This window comes from Xyrauchen texanus, chromosome 19 (assembly GCF_025860055.1).
Source record: "Xyrauchen texanus isolate HMW12.3.18 chromosome 19, RBS_HiC_50CHRs, whole genome shotgun sequence".
Taxonomy (NCBI): Eukaryota; Metazoa; Chordata; class Actinopteri; order Cypriniformes; family Catostomidae; genus Xyrauchen; species Xyrauchen texanus.
Genome location: NC_068294.1, coordinates 33,363,041 through 33,380,512, shown reverse-complemented (window position 1 = coordinate 33,380,512; position 17,472 = coordinate 33,363,041). Strand labels below are relative to the sequence as shown.

Genomic DNA, 17,472 nt, shown 5'->3' with positions numbered 1-17,472 from the left:
TGATGTGATTCCATAACAATTGTCATTTTGATATATCGATGTGCTATTGTTTTATAATAATAGAATGTAGGACTATATATTTTCTGTATAACCAAGTTATGTTACACTAATAACATTGTCTAGCATTCATTTCATGTGTTATTGTAGTTTACCTCGCTGAATAATAACAGATTAACATTGACATTAATTAACCTGACTTTTAGTATAAAGAGAAGATCGTTTAAATTATTTGAAAGTTACAATGCAAGGTAGCTTGCAATTCATCAGCATTAACAGGCAAGATCAAATGATCTAATATTACACAGACCAATCCTTATGGCACAATAATTCACATGTTTTGCAGTTATGTAAGCTTACCTGTCCAATAAGAAAGACGCCCAAAACCGAATGAAGGTCCCTTCAGGAATCAAATGCCCAGCCGATGTTCACTCTAGTTTTCACTTGACCATGATCACATTAACACTTAGAGAGATGGGATTCAGTAGATACATTTTTTATTTTTTTGGCTTATTCGAAGCCAGTGTTGTGCTGGGAGCCGGACGTTTGCTGGATTCCATCTCTAAGATAACGAGTTGTAGTCTGTCTGTTGACGCTGTTGAATAGCGGAAACACTGAGGCAAGGCTCTCGGGAGCATGCATAATCATCACATCCTTTGGATTTTCCCGGCAAAAGCGACCCGCTCCCTTCGCATGCAAATCAGTCTCCAGGCTTTAATAGGCAACCTAGGAACTCCGGGAAGGGCTAATTTTTTAAGTTGCGTTACAAGCCGTTCACACATTGGCAAAAAAAAGGTGAATATAACGTGAAAAATTTTACATATTGCACCTTTAAGTACAGTAATGAAGTATTTGTACTTTGTTACTATACACCTCTGTAGGTTACCCCATGTGACTCTACCCTCGTTAGCAACTGGACCAATTTGGTTGCTTAGGAGACCTGGCTGGAGTCACTCAGCATGCCCTGGATTCGAACTCATGACTCCAGGGGTGGTAGTCTGCGTCAATACTCACTGAGCCACCCAGGCTCCGCAATATAATAGTTCATTAACATTTTCTAAACAAAGCACTCTAAACCCTCCACTTTCCTACAACACTCGTGAAGCCGTGTTCATGATTCGCATCAGGGAATCAGCACCAGTGCCGCATTGAACTCCACATGAAGAGCATTTGCAGACAAAAACATCTCAGTACGAGTTCTGGTGATAGTTAAGACTTGACCCAGTTCTGTGATCATTAAATAAAATGTGCCTTACATAGGTAGAAAGCTTCTATTAGAGGTAGACCCATATATCAGTTTTACTGATTAATCGGTGACGATAGTTGCTTTTTGGAACTATTGGTTATCTGAAAATAATCCATGCCGATAGTTACCAATAGTTATTTTAGATTTTTATCCCCACATTGTTTTTATTCCTTATTAATAAACTTCATTTGGTGAATAAAGTAGACATATCTGGTGAAAATATTGGCTATGAAAAGCTTCATTTGGTAAATACTTAAAAATAGAGCATTTTAACGAAGCAAAGTCTCTGTTATTGCAAAATAAGAGTCCCCAGTCTATATTGGGCTTGTTTATAGTTAAAAGTCACGTGTTATGTCATTTTTTTTATTTTATGATTTTGTGTTACACAATAAACTGCTTTTTGGATTTATTAATTTTGGACTCTTTTAGCCTCAACGTCTGTGCCGTTCTTAGTCAGGAAAGACTGAGATAAATATTTTTTATTATTAAATGAAAGTGTTAGTCTCCTCTCCACCAGTAGCTAGTGTGTGGTGGGCATTTTGGTGCACTATGGCTGCTGCTGTTGCATCGTCTGGGAGGATGTTGCACACTGGTGGTGGTTGAGGAAATTCCCCCTATACTAAGTGCTTTGAGTGCCTAGAAAAGCGCTATATAAATATAAGAATTATTCTTATTATTCTAATCAATAAAAAAAAAAAAATATTAATCGGTTCTGTCTTTTCCACCAGCTTCGTTATCAGTTATCAATCGACCTCTAATTTCTATCACAAGTCCCATCTGGGCTCGGTTTGTATATCAAGTAGCATTAAGACATCCTTTCTCCATAATTTTATCATGGAAGCGCTGTTGTGTGTGCAGAGATTCTTTTATTTACTGAGATGAATACCTCCTCTATCATAGGAGAGATTGTAAAGGTCAACTAGAGTGTTACGACAGTACATCCAATAGAATGTCTATTGGAACCACATTATGCTATTTTATGCTAAGCTTGACTCCTTTGATAGAAGGGCTCTGGTGTGTGTGTGTGTGTGTGTGTGTTGTAAAGTGTGACACACTACAAAGGTTCTGCCCTTCAAACCATTGTTTATGCTGGTTTTGTTGTATTAACGGTAAATGCGTTAATCGAGATTAAGAAAAATGTATGCTTTAAACTTAAATTAATCACATGCATTAACGCATCATTTCTGACAGCTCTATTGTTTATATAACAATTGCAGGACTAGTTGAAGTTACACACAACAGAGTTTTGTTTGTAAAATGTGGTATTTAAAAAAACAAACAAAAATGTTGATCAGTTATTTGTATCTGCAAAATCCATTAATCGTTTAACCTCTACCTACCCAGACAGCATTTTTTTGGGATCATTGTCACATTGTGATGCCCAAATATGTTGTACTGTTAGGCAGCTCACTTGGTTTTGAAACAGCCTCTGACTGCAGGGCCACTAAACTGCATGAATATGACAAGATCCAGAGAAATTCAAGTAAAAATATAAATGAGGGGCTCTCCTGGTGGCTGAATTATTTATCAGAATGGCAAGTCATTCTGAAACATGTCCCCTCAGAGGGTTTTAATTGAAATGTATTGTCATTCTGTCCTCAAAAACAAGTTACTTAGTGTCTTGCAATTGCTACATGGTTCAGTCACCTGAAACTGGTCAACACAAAAGTGTCCATGTTGTGATAAAGTCACCTGCCTGTGCATGAACTAAAGGCTTTTTATTTTGATCTTTACTGACTTATATGTCTGCTGAACTAAAGTAACTGCATTTTTAGATCATATTACACAAACAGACACAAAATAAATGCCTTAGTAATACAATTATAATCACAGACAAATATAATTTTTCCACTGCTGCAATGACAGCACAGAAAATGAAAAAGATGCTGATTGGCTTCTATACTTAAATGAATAAAGCTGATAAGATGTACCAAAAGAATAATGCTCTCACAATCTCCTCTGGCCAGATAATGACCTTGCAAAATGTGAGAATGAATGAGCGTATCACATTCCCCAGTGCAGTTGACAACTTTACCCACACAGCTATTCTGTTAGCCAACTGAGCGTGTCATAAGAATGAGAATGTTGATGAAAATAATTTCTGAATGTTTGCAGTGATTTACCATTGGCGGTATGGATATGTTGTTATATGAATTATGAGTTTAGATACATAGTAAATTAATGTCACAGAAATCCCACACACATTCTCTAGCTACTATCCAGAACTATGTTACCTTGCAATTTACATTTTCATTAGCAATTTACATAAATATGTTCTGTACATTTATATTTGTTTTGAACGAACTGCATCACCATCTCTACTTTGTCCAAGGGTAGTCCAATTTCTTGCTAATACTGACTCTAACAGTACTTTTAATTTCAGCACAGCAAGAAATAAATCATTGCAGAACAAATCATAGTTCAAAGGTACTGTGTTACTCCAGATAAAAGAAACTAAGTTACACCATTATTTTTATGGCAAAGTCTACTTATGCATTGAAAGGACAACCGTTTTTCTCACCGTCTCTCTTCCAATAGCTGGGTTTATCTTCTTTATGCTAATTTGCAGGTTAATCATTTTATTTTGGGGGTTTACTAGTATAGGTTTACATGCTTTAATGTTCAAAAAACACATTATTTTTCACATACTATACATTTATTTTCCCCTCTCTTCATCTTCTGGCTCCAATGCTCTGATTTACCTCCTGTCTTTTTAAAGCCCCTGTTCCGAAAAGCCCAGTTTGCTCTGACTGGTCAACTGGCCTAGTCTGTTGTGATTGTTTAGCCACATAGAGCATGTATCGGAAAAATAATGCTCCTTACCATAACGGAGTTTCAGCTCCCAAGTCTTCCTGAGCAGCTCTGTAAATACTATTGTAACTATGGTAACAGTGGTGTCAAATTTTACCGTACCAGTTTTAAACCAAGTCTGATAATGAAAGTGTGGAAGAACAAGCTGATCAACCCAAACCACCTTTGCAACCCGACGTGAATAGGACATTTCAGAGTGGTAAGTTTTAATTTTGTAGCTTTCTTACAAGTATGCTGTTGATTATTTTGAACCTAAAATAGCTTCAAGTCAAATTAATAAATCCATCTCCACACTATCACTATTCATGATAGTAATAAATGTTATATATATATATATATATATATATATATATATATATATATATATATATATATATATATATATATATAATTTATATATATAAATAAATATGTATATAGGAAGATATATAAATATATATATAAACGAAGTTATGCTGCTGAAGCGACCAGGGGTGTGTGCTCATCACAACGCAAAGTGCGAGGGGGAGAACCACTGGAAAGTGCCGTAGATCGTGTCGAGATGAATGGATGCAGAGGAATTCAGCTTGTGGCTTACTCGCTCGGTTCTGAAGAAGATATCTGATGCAGCGTCACTCCTTTTATACCCGTATGTCCGGGGGAGTGGCATGCAAATTTCACACGCCAATTTCCACTGGCCTTTTCTCAAGATCAGAGATGTCTGGGCTCCGCAGGTGCGACCCCTAGTGTCAACTCATCGACACAACGTTGAGTGAGTGACAGATAGGGAACAGCATCTTGTCAACATGGCAACAACACTAACCCAACTCATCCTGGCCTCGGCTAAGAATACGTTTGTTTGAGGGCTGGCCAAAGTAGTCCTTAGGCAGACATAGTGAAAATGTATTACATAGTGATGTAGATACTTTACAGAAGAAATGGCTGGACTACAATCCCGCCATTTCTTGTAGTTCTTGAGCAGTGTTGTCTATGGGAGAGAATAACTCCCTTTTGTGTGGACTTTGTGCTTTGTAACATTGCAGGCCTTTTACATGCACAAAGAGCTATGCTACACACTAAAGGAAAAGGAAAATCCCCAAAAGCATAACAGGGCCTCTTTACTAATATAAACGTTAATGAACCGTAAAATACACAGGCATCAAAATTGCATTCCTAAGAATAAAAGTGCAAGTCTCTGTCTCTTTCTGACAATCGGTATAGGTCCCTTTCAAGTTTAAGCAATATGTTATCTCTAATAACTGTAATTATTATAAACATCTTTAGTAATGTTATGTCATTTCATTTCACTCCAAGGAAGGTTAAATAATAGTAACCACGTTGGTCTTCTTGACTGGGTAGATGGAAGACATCACATCACAAATTGAAGCCATTCTAGGTGAGCACCAGCCAGTTTTATACATCACTAAGCTTAGAGTACTTAAATTGCTTAAGCTAGCCTGTCTGTTCCAACTGCCTGACTGAGTTGCCAGTAACAGTTAGATACATTTTAAAGGTGAAGTAATTTACTTGCCACTAGCATCCCCATTACACATTTAATGACTGTTTTCAAACAGGTTTTTTCGAAAACTCCCCTGACTTGCCTTTGGTCAAACAAGCAGATAGTCCCCACCCTAAACTCATGCCATTGGTTGAGCCAATGTTGCTATGTAGGGCTGGGCAGGATGCTCAAACAAACCGAGCATTGTTTTGAATGCCACATAGCCGCAGTGTTTCCTTTTTTGGAGGAATCAACCTACAGTATAAATGGGTTACTTAAGGTCATCTCTGCATATTAAGCTTGGATAGCGCAAAGTAGTAACATTTAACCATACTGTACAATATATCCTTTAAAATCCCACTGACATTACACTCATTAACAGTGTGCTTGCAAATGGCTGAGGCTGATGAAACATCATAGATCAGCAAAAACCTATTTGTAACCGGTACTTTCACAATTTTCTGATGAAAGGAGGAAACACATCAAACTTAATAAAGCACCTGAAAGACAGACACCCGGATTAATTCAAGCAACCAAAGCAGGTTAGTTTAAAAGCATATTATAATTTGCATTAGGGCTGAAACGATTAGTCGACATTATCGACAACGTCGAAAATAAAAAAATGACGAGAAACATTTTCATTGTCGAATAGTCGTTTGATCTAATTTAACGTAACATGAAATCATATTAAACTAATGACGCGCGAGAGCAGCACCACAGTTCACGCCTGACTGAGGAGAGGAATAATTACGCAGATCACAGTCACGATGCACTCTAAACTTTCACAGCTTCATTTTATGTAGATCCCAAAGTATTAGGGAATTATAAAAAAAAAAAAGTAAATTCAGAAGCAGTCTCGTTGTGGAATAAGCGGAGCCGGAGCTCTTTAAAGGAAAAATCCCGGCATTACAAATGCAGTTATATTTAATGTGTTATAGCTTTATTAAAGTTCAAATAATACAGAAGCAGGTCATGTTAATAACTTTAAACTCAGAAACTGGCATTTCTCTGTGTGGTAAGCGCCTCTTCAATGAGTTGCGCGAATGTCCCAATCTAATGGGGAGAGATTGAAACTGCTCCTGGCTGACAGGGACTGTGCCTCGGGGACGCTCATCCCTCGAGTGCGGACGCTTAATGCAGCTAGATTAGAACGGGATTGCTCGCGACTTATTTAATCATAATATATGTCACTGTGCATTTCTTATCGTGAAGAAAAATGGCAATATGCAGCTTTATTAATACGAGAGCACTTTGCACATTAGTTTGGAAATTGTCTTTTATTAATTCTATTGTATGCTTGTTTATTTAGTTTTTTTTTTTAGTACTCAAAGTAAAAGTTGCAAAAGTTGAAGCAAATCTTATATAAGTGTTCAAAAATACTTTAAGCATACATTGTACAATTTTGTTATAATTCAAAAATAATATATTTAAATTAAAGTGTTGCTCAATGGCATATTTCTGTTCTTAGTTCTGCTGCTAATGTTTTGTTAACTTTGTTAATAAAAGAGTGTTGTTTAGTAACCTGTTTTTGCTTTGGTACCGAAAATGGTATCGAGTACCGTGGAATTTCAATGGTACCGACTACTGAAATTTTGGTACCGTGACAACACTATATATATATATATATATATATATATATATATATATATATCCACACACACATACACATAGACACACACACACACGCCCCGATCAGCCACATTACATTAAAACTTTGTCAGTTCGAACCAGTCTGGCCATTCTCTGTTGATCTCATCATCAAAGCATTTCCATCCACAGAACTGTCACTCACTGGATGTTTTTTGTTTTTGGCACCATTCGGAGTAAATTCTAGAGACTGTTGTGAGTTAAAATCCCAGGAGATCAGCAGTTACAGAAATAACTGGGATAACTGGGATTTTCACGCTCAGGGTGAGTGGCAGTTCTGTGGATGGAAATGGCTTGTTGATGTGATAGGTCAACAGAGAATGGCCAGACTGGTTCAAACTAACAAAGTCTACGGTAACTCAGATAACTGTTCTGTACCATTGTGGTGAGAAAAATAGCATCACAGAATTCTATTCTGGGTGCAGTTTTGGCGGCACAAGTTGGACCTACACAATATTAGGCAGGTGGTTTTCATTTGGTGGCTGATCAGTGTTATATACATATAGAGAGAGTATATATACACACACATACCACACATACACACACAATATCAAGTCTACTGGACAACCTCACATTTTTACAGAGATTCTTTTTTTTTTTACTTCTCTTGCATATTTTGATAATGTAACTAAATAATTTTAACAATAATTTAAGGGAATTAATTTGTATCTATTTATGTAAATGTGTTAAGTGAAAGAAATGTTTGCACAAGGCTCATACAAACATTGTAATCCCCAGCAAATACCTATGTTCCTTTTATTTAGAATGACTGGAGGAAGAAACCCAGATTCATTTCTATATATTATATTGAAGTCAAAAAGCAAAAGTTTACAGTTTAAAGTTTCTTTATATTTATGTATAAGAACTACAATAATGTAGTAGGAATGTCTGGAAAGCAATAAAAGTTTTCCTTCTTGGGTAATATTTTTGGGGAGTATTTTGTGTCTCCTCTAATCAATTGTACAAATCATTAATATGTTCCAAGATATCATTTTGTAAGCATTAAACATTTTGTTGAAATTCATTCATCAAATCAAACGTATTTTAATGAATTTGCACAAAGCAGAAAGCATGAAAAAAGGCAAGCCCACAAGCTCCATTCGTGCTGCACATCAAAACGGATTTAATAGATGAAACCCGGCAGGGAAAAAAGCTTAGGGGAATCCATTTTCACGTTGTGAAGTGGGCTGTAGCTCTACGTGTTTATTTTCTAGAGTCAGCGGGTGCAGCGGACGCATTGGCATCTCATACAGGTGTAATAAAGCTGGTGCACCTTTGCCAGGGTAAACTATGATGATTTCTCTCTCGAGTTTCTTCTGAGTAAATACTTCACAGTTTGCTGTCTGGGTTTCATGCACTCCTAGTCTAAGTGTCAGATGTGGAGTTTTGGATTGCACCAGACCTGGAATTCAGACTCTGTGCAAACTCATGCAGAGCAGACACGACGAGAGGACTTGGATGGATTGTGGAGTGCTGCTTTTGTTAGTGTTAAAGCCGGTCTCCCTCATCTGAGCTAAGTGGGGTTGTACAGACAAAGTGAGGTGGAAAGGGGCTGTACGAAACCTCTGGCGCAAATAGATCCACAGTGTGCTGGACAGGCAGTTTGCCAGATTTATCAGTCAGGTGGCAGGCTGCTCCCTAACCTTTTAATTCACTACAATAGACTGTAGCATGGATTTACATATCACCCCAAAATGATGCGTTTTCTTGGATTCGGCTGAGATAATGTGAGCACATTGCTCAGTGTGCAGCAATATGGCATTTTCTTTTTGTCTAGCAATGCACAAAAAATTTATTCAACTATGGAGTGTTTGCACTGGTCACTTTCCAGACTGGGCAATTCATATGCCAAGGACTGAGAACATTTAATCAATTATTTGGCGAACAAATTAAACTGGCTCTTTTGTGGAAATACAATGGTAAAAAACCTGATTAGAATATCAATTTTGTTAGCTTTGGAGAGAAAGTTAGCTTTGTGTAGTCCTGGCTAGTGTATGCAGTAAAGCTACTGGTAATAAAAAACAACTTATCATTAAGGGCAATGGCTGTTATTATGCAGAACAAATATTATCTGTACTGTGTCAATATCCTTGTCATGTCACACACACACACACACACACACACACACACACACACACACACACACAGAGTCTCATCTGCCAGCAATTAAATTCCATAAGTCATCTCATGTACTTCGGCAACGCTATGCGAGACAAATTGATCTGACCTTTAACATATGGAATGCTTTAACATCCCAGACCACAGATTTCCACAATCGACTCTAGAAAAGAGTGACAGAGACAAAACAGTGACAGGGTCGGCCACATTCACTCAACCCAGGAAAGCACACAAAAGAGCAAGCACTCTGTTCCTGGGATTGTTTTCTGTCCATGGGCAGACGAGCACTGACAGAAGCAAGCCTGTTTTTTTTTCATATCTCCAAGTAGTCTCGTGTCATAGGTGCACTAGTTTCAACGTTGCGCCTCTGCTTTAAACGGCTGTGCCAAAGATCTTTGCCTTACATTTCATTCATTCATTTTTTCTTTTTAATAAACAAAATAAAAATCATTTTGCAACTCTGGGAAATATCCACGAGTGTTTTACACACAATCGAAATATATTTACTTAACTAATATGCACACATCTTAAGGGAAATCAATATAATTAACTTGAAACATTATCATTATTATAAGGCCATAATGCATACAAACTAAACTTGTTTAGTTAAAAAAAAAAAAAAACAAGGTTTTAAAAGCTCAGATCTTCGAAACAGGTCCAGATGCTACCAAATACACTAACTGAGCACTTTATTAGGAACACTATGGTCCAAATAAAATGCCAGATGTGCATTCTGAGATGCTATTCTGCTCACTACGATTGCACAGATGTGTTATCTGAGTTACCGTAACATTTCTATCAGCTCAAACCAGTCTGGCCATTCTCTGTTGACCTCTCTCTTTCTGTCCGAAGAATTGGTGTTTGATTTTTTTTTTGGCACTATTCTGAGTAAACTCTAGAGACTGTTGTGAGTGAAAATCCCAAGAGATCAGCAGTTACAGAAATACTCAAACCAACCTGTCTGGAACCAACAATCATGCCAGTCAAAATCACTGAGATCACATTTTTCCCCATTCTGATGGTTGAAGTGAAGCTCCTAACACATAACTGCCTGATTTTATGCACCTGCACTTTTGCCACATGATTGGATGATTAGAGAATTGCATAAATAAGTAAGGTGTACAGGTGTTCCTAATAAAGTGTTAAGTGAGTATATGTCCTATCAATCCAGTTCACAGTGGGAATGGAGGATTTTAAAATGAAATAAAGACTTACTAATTAAATTTAGTGAAGAAAAAGAACAATCTGAAATGTTTGAAGTAATGGTGTAATTGTGTAAGATGTGAGTTAACAAATTCAGCATGTACCGCTTTAGTATGAATGTCTCTAACCTACTGTAAAATGTACTTTCTCAGAAATAACTAACTGGAGCTTTTTTCTCCCCTAAAAGTTAATAACAGTGCTTTCGTGGTTATAGCACTGCAAGTTATGGACTGCCCTGATCTACACTGAGATGCGGTGTAATACTAGTGGACATCATGTGGGTAATAAAGAGAAATCCAGGTGTTCCTTTGGTTTCATGCCTCCTCTGAGTCCCACTCTAATAATGTGGCCATCAGTCTTCTGATAACTCACACTAGGCACCAGAGCACCTGGATTTTTTTCTGTAAATTACTGTAAAACTGCAAAGTACTGTGAAACTGAAATTGGAGTGTTGTTCAGAAACATCAAAACCCTACTGGAGAAGGTGCCTTTCTTTAAGGCAAAGGTAAATCAGAATGATATGAATATTTATACAAAACATTCAAGATAACAAACGCAATGCAATTTTTATAACAAGGAACTTGTAATGGGGTGTTTCTTCTAATACTGTAAACTGAGGTGCAGCACGAATGTTCCTATGTAAACCTTATCCAATGTGATGCTATCAGTGTAACTACTGTTGGATTAAGATATGCCACATACTTGGCCATCATGCAGTTTTATTAGGCTGTTATGTTATTACACGGCTCTCTGGAATAATTGATTCTGAGGCAACCAATAGTAATGCTAGTCTTATGTCTCTTGGATCAGTCTGTGGTCTCTTTCTTCAAACATGATCATTTAAAAATATTTATTGCCCATTTATTTTTTCTATGTGCTTTGTGTCAGGAATCAACCTAGCAGGGTTTATTTTGTAATATTGACTGGCTGATATACATGATCCCAAAACTAAATATAATGCTCAAGCCATTCTTTGATGTAAAGTACAATGTGTTATATACTATGGGTTACAAAATATTTCACCCATATCATAATTTTATATGTAATGTTTAGATATTTTATAAAGTGTTCCTTATAAATGCTCTGAGAGATTGAAGACCTAGTATGATATTTTATGCAATTAAAGGAATGTTCTGGGTTCAGTACAAGTTAACCACAATAGACAACATTTGTAGCATAATGTTTATTATCACAGAAAATAATAGTACTCACACCTTGTTAACTTTCAATAAAATTCACTGAATGGGTGTAAATGGGGCCAAAATTTACTGTTATTTATTTTACTGTTAATATAAATTGTATACATGCTATTGCTAACATAATTTTAGAGTGATAAAATCTCTGTTATACATTATTTATAGTGTCATAAAAGTGCTTGCAGTGTTTAATGTAACCCGGCATTTGGTTATCATGGTAACAGAGTTGTAATTTTGGATATCATTTTACATAGATAAGGCTAGTAAGATATATTATCAAACTAAAATCATGTTTACATGTCAAAAGGTTAGATTTTAAGGCTAGACTTTTGAAGTAATGTGTATTTTAGTGTTTGTTGACTGGCCCCATACACTTACATTGTAAGAGCCATACTACTGTAACCACGATTTTTGCTTCTTTTTTCTTTTCTTTTTTATAAATGAGGAACAAGACAAAATATTTTTTTGTGTTAACAACATTATGGCACAAACGCTGTTGATTGAACTTGTACTGAATCCAGAACATTCATGTAATTATTTAATTAACCTTGGTATTTCCCTAAGTTTTCTGACATACACCTCAAATGCAACTTGGACACATCATCAGTTATAGAACCTGGGGTCAACAGGTGTTTAAATGAACAATCATTTTACCTGACATATATCCATGTGATATCACTACAAGACAAAAAGTCCAGCTTTGAACCCAAAAATGTGATCTTAGGTCAGATGAGGTGGAAACAGGATAGGCGGGGTAATTGTGCATACAGCATTTATCCCACTCTTTGTGTCTGGGGTCAGTGCCCATTTTTAGTCAGTGAGGCAAAACAAGAGCCCTTGTTCACATTGAGAGAACCTCATTAAAAACCTTGATTCCTAAACACTTTATATTGCTGCAGTAATCTAAAGATTTGCAGAGGGCTAAACTCTGAGATACAAATGGCATTTACCATTACCTGTTAATGCATTAACCTCACAACTGACAGCAGCTCAGCGAGTAGATAAAATGTTTCTCCTCTCAACCAGCATAAGATGTTTCCTCAACAAGCTTCTAAACTTCCAGGGCAACACAAGGGATGACAATGAATCACCCCAATCACTGTGGTGTCCCAAACTCATTAATCCTTTATGACAAAATCGAACATTGTTGAACATGGCTCCCATTGAAAATGTAAAACTCCAGGTCTACCTACTACTGCATTTTATTTAATCAATGGATTTACACCTTGGGTCCATACAAAGTGATTAAACAAAAGAGGAAATTGATTGCGGTGTTTCAGGAAATGTAAAGAGAGCTGCATGTTTGCAGTTGCTCTGAGATTCACCTTTGGTTTTGGTCTCGGAATAGGGGCCCTAATGCAATGTAAAAGAGCCCTTATTGATCTTCTGGCCAGTGTTCCCTACTAAGCTATCTATCAAAGCACATTCGTTCCATGCTTGGCACAACAATATTGACAGCTCTGCACTCACTATGGCATAAAAACAAATTGACCTAGCAGCACTCTGGATATGTGATGAACTCCTCCCATTGCTAATGCTTAGTACAGCAATAAAGAACAGTCATATGCTAAGACATTACAGACAGTACAGCTTCATTTTCTGTTACAGCATAATTTTCTGTAAAGCTTCTTTGAAACAATGTATATTGTGTAAAGCACTAAACAAATAAAAATGACATGACTTGACAGTCTTTGCTCTCTATTTAAGGATCACTACCTTAGCATTCCATCAGAACTTTAATTTTTAAAATTTTTTTGATTTTCATTTGATCTTCGTTTGAACGTACTTGTTATTGATTATTAAATACCAAGATCAATATTTTACTCTATGCGCAACCCTCTACAATATCACTTGCACGTGTGACCAAATTTCATGCTATGCAACAAAAAAGATTTGTGATTTGCCTCTTGCTAGAACATTTTCAGATTTTACTCGTCAGTGATTAAGTAGTATGGTGAAGAAGTTCTTTCGCTCCGTGTTAAGAGTAAAAAGTTTAGTTTGACTCTTTCCGTATGTGTCCAAAGATTAGATCCAAGCAATCCATTTGTAATAGTTTTTTTATTTTTAATATACCTTTCTGTTCTTTACAGTGAGTTGTTGACCAGAAAACAAAAAATAAATAATTAATTTCAATCAAGCATAAGCACGGATGGGGTAAAGACGTAATTTACGTTAATCCTGATTAATTGCCGGTATTCTTAAAGAGGCAGCATCATTTAAGCAAGTGTTGTACAAATCAATGGAACTACTTGTAAATAGTACAAATTATGCATGTATAAAATTAACATGTAACATACATATATACATTATATATATATATATATATATATACGTATATATATGTGTACAATACAATATATGCAGTATCAAGATATTTTATTTATTGTTAGAATGCATTGATTTGTACGTGACCAAAAAGATTAGATTAAATGATAGACATTAGATGGTCCCCTGTATAATTAACAGTATTAGCTCAGGGAGAATATATTGCATATGTAAGCAAAATGGAAATTATAACTGAAATTGTCAGCGTATATTGGAATAGAATTTAATTGAAATTAATTTCAATAATTTAATTGAAATTGGGCCTCGAATCAAATCTGGAAATCTGTATCAATACCCAGCCCTAATATGTAGTCCCGTATTCATTATTTTAACCTTAATTATGTTGCCTATATTCACAGCTGTATTTTTTTTTTTCTCCAGTATTTTCTGTTTATTGGAAATGCATACATTCTGACTGATTAGCAATTGTAAAATATAATGGATATCCTTAGCTATGAATCATTAAAACCCTTTGGCCAGGATTTTTGCTCTTAGTGTGATATTAGCAGAACACTAACAGGAGGAAAAAAATATGCTGTTGGATATCCATGTTTTAACACTGTCTTGTTGACCATGAATATTTAAGACTAAAATCTTTCATTTTTCAATGGCTGATGCCAAACCCAATTTCTAGAACGCAGGTTGGCCGATTGTCATTATTTGTAAAATTGCCAAAATTAAATGAACACTTTTACACAAAATTTACTCAACAATTTACTGCAAAATATTTGAAAATAGAAAATATGCATTATCCAATGAATAGGCCTACTGGCCAATGTTAGTTAATAATGTAAAAATGGGCAAATTATAGTTGATAAATCATCCTGGCCAATATACTGAATATCAGTCTATATTGCTATTCTTAAGAATGGTTTAGTACCAACTGCATTTTGAGCCTTGATAATATTGACAAATCTTTTTCTTTGGTTTTTAGAAGTCTCACTTAATCAGGGCAAGTTTGACATCATAAACCTGTCATTCAGAGCATAGTGTGAGATAGCAACAGCCAAAGTCTGTGTTTGTTTTATGGGGAACGGCACTCAAACTCACACTTCTTCCAATCACATTGATTGGAGCATCTGACAGAAATTACTCTCTTTATAGAGCCCATTATCCTACAGGTTTACATAGATTTTCCTGCAAAGATTATGAATGACGTTTCAATATGTTCAATAAATAATCAAGGAAATGTGCCTATTTTGTGTTATTTCTTTAGTGAGATTGGTTTCTATTACTTAGATGACGATGACATTTGAAGTCACATTAATAAAGGACTATGGATAATACTTAAGGATTCAAAAATAGTCTGCCACCACTGTACCATGTTTACAGTAGATCAAAAACTCATCAGACAAATCAAAACTATTCATTTCTAACGCTCTTACTCTCTTTATATTTTCTCACTCCGCATCACTGGAGAACTTCAGAATTGCAAATTATGGAGAAGGATTACTGCCTGGTGATGGACAGAGAACACTTTCCAAATGTGACAACCATTAAATTATCTTGCCGTAACATTTACCATCGGCATCTAGTCAGCACAGGTGATTTTCAAATGTTGATTTTAAAGTCACTAAAATCCACACAATGCTGAACAAAGAGTGGGCAAATGAAGATATTTGTAAAAAGAGCTAAAGAAAATTGATATACGATATTTTAGAGCTCAGGGGGCCTTCGGCTAAAACACATCACAGCAGAACAATAATATAAGGCTCTTTTCAAGTGCCAGTGTTTTTATTACAAAATTGTATATTTAAATATCATAATATATCAATATTTAATGGAAGCTTTAAAGGGCCTTAATTAATTCACACATAAAGAACTTGATATTCTCACCATCAATCAAATCAAGGTGCTTCTTGCACCTTTGGGCAAGGTACATAGATTCACTCTGACCTTAGAGATACATGGTGCAGTTTATCTAGATTACACAATGCTGTGCCATATGAAGAACGTCTTGGCCTATTATGCGATTTGTATTTATGAATAATAAATGATGACACGTGAAGCCTTAACAAAGATCATGATACAGCCAAAACACTTGTTGAGAAGACTCATTTAAATCAGTATAAAAATAAAATAAAAAAATTCAGAAGAGTTTCAAAGGGGGTTTCATGTGTATTTTGATTATGAACCGAATTTCTAAGTTGATCAGCTATGAATCTATGAAAAAACCCTGAATTAAAACAGAAGTTTGAATTAATTCTGCTATTATAAGAACAGACATATTAAACAAATGTGAGAACATTTTTTCATACAGTACAGCATTATTTCAGACGTATTTACAGCTAATATTTCCCACACATTCTTTTCGGAACAGACTTTAGTCTACATCAAATACTGTTGGACAACTAAGTAATTTATTGGCTACATACCCAACATATAAAGATTATTTTATGCACCACATGTTTTTTTTTTTTTTTAGCAGTTTAAACGTTGCGGTGCGGCCAGCTTTACCACAGAAAGAGAGACTGGTGAGCTTTCATTATTTTAGCGAAATTACAAAGCCGTCAAGTTCGTTAACGATAAAAACAAAACAAAACAAAAATCACTCACCATTTCTGAGTGGAGCGCGCGGGTCAAAACCATGGCACGGCTTTAAATCCTGTGGAAATTCACGTCATTCACACGCCTGGAAAGAAACGGACAACTTCTAGGATTCGCCGGGTTTACTGAATACCCACGGTCATGTGTGAGTTTCAAGCGAAGGTTATGTCAGCGCAAACTAGACACGATACGCGCGCGGCCAGTTTCGTGGCTCAACGGTCAGTCCAGCAGAAACAAGCGCCAGCGCCTTTCGATTTCCACAGAGAAACGCAAACTGAAGTCTCAAGTCCCTCCTCTTTCACACCACTTCCACCTCTGTGTGTCTGTTGCCCTTTTCAAGAAGCGTTTCTGTGTCACCCTGAGTCCTGTGTCGTTGTCAATTGTGCGTAAAACTGTGAAATGAGCGCGTTTACATTTTAGAATAAGACGTTTGTTTGCATACAGGTCGCTTAATTTCAGTCTATAGAGATGTCAACTTTAAAGGTGTGTTGACATCTCTATAGACTGAAATTAAGGTGACCTGTACATAATGAAATTGTAATGTGGTCTCTCATATAAAATGACTAACACTGCTGATGTATTGTTGTATAGTTGATATACTGCATATGTATATATATATATATATATATATATATATATATATATATATATATATATATATATATATATATATATATATAAATCTATTTTTCTAAAAAATAATGACATTTTGGTAACACTTTAAAATACTGTATCTTACTTAATGCATAACTAATAAGTGTTAATGAAGAATTTCCTATTAGTTCTGCAGTAATTCCTTATTAGTTATGCATTAAGTAAGATACAGTATTCTAAAGTGTTACCGACATTTTAAGCACATGTTGCTTGAATTCAATAAATATTCATTTTTAAATAACAGTAGCAAA

General features: G+C 35.8%; 1 protein-coding gene across 1 annotated transcript in view; it reads right to left on the bottom strand.

The window, feature by feature from the left end:
• The window catches only part of LOC127659668 (5-hydroxytryptamine receptor 4-like), a 148,979-nt gene extending 132,200 nt beyond the window's left edge, over positions 1 to 16,779 (bottom strand). Inside the window, exon 1 of the mRNA XM_052149589.1 lies at positions 16,577 to 16,779. The gene's annotated coding sequence lies outside the window, so the exon portion shown is untranslated. The remainder of the gene's footprint in view (positions 1 to 16,576) is intronic.
• Between the last annotated feature and the right edge of the window lie 693 nt (positions 16,780 to 17,472).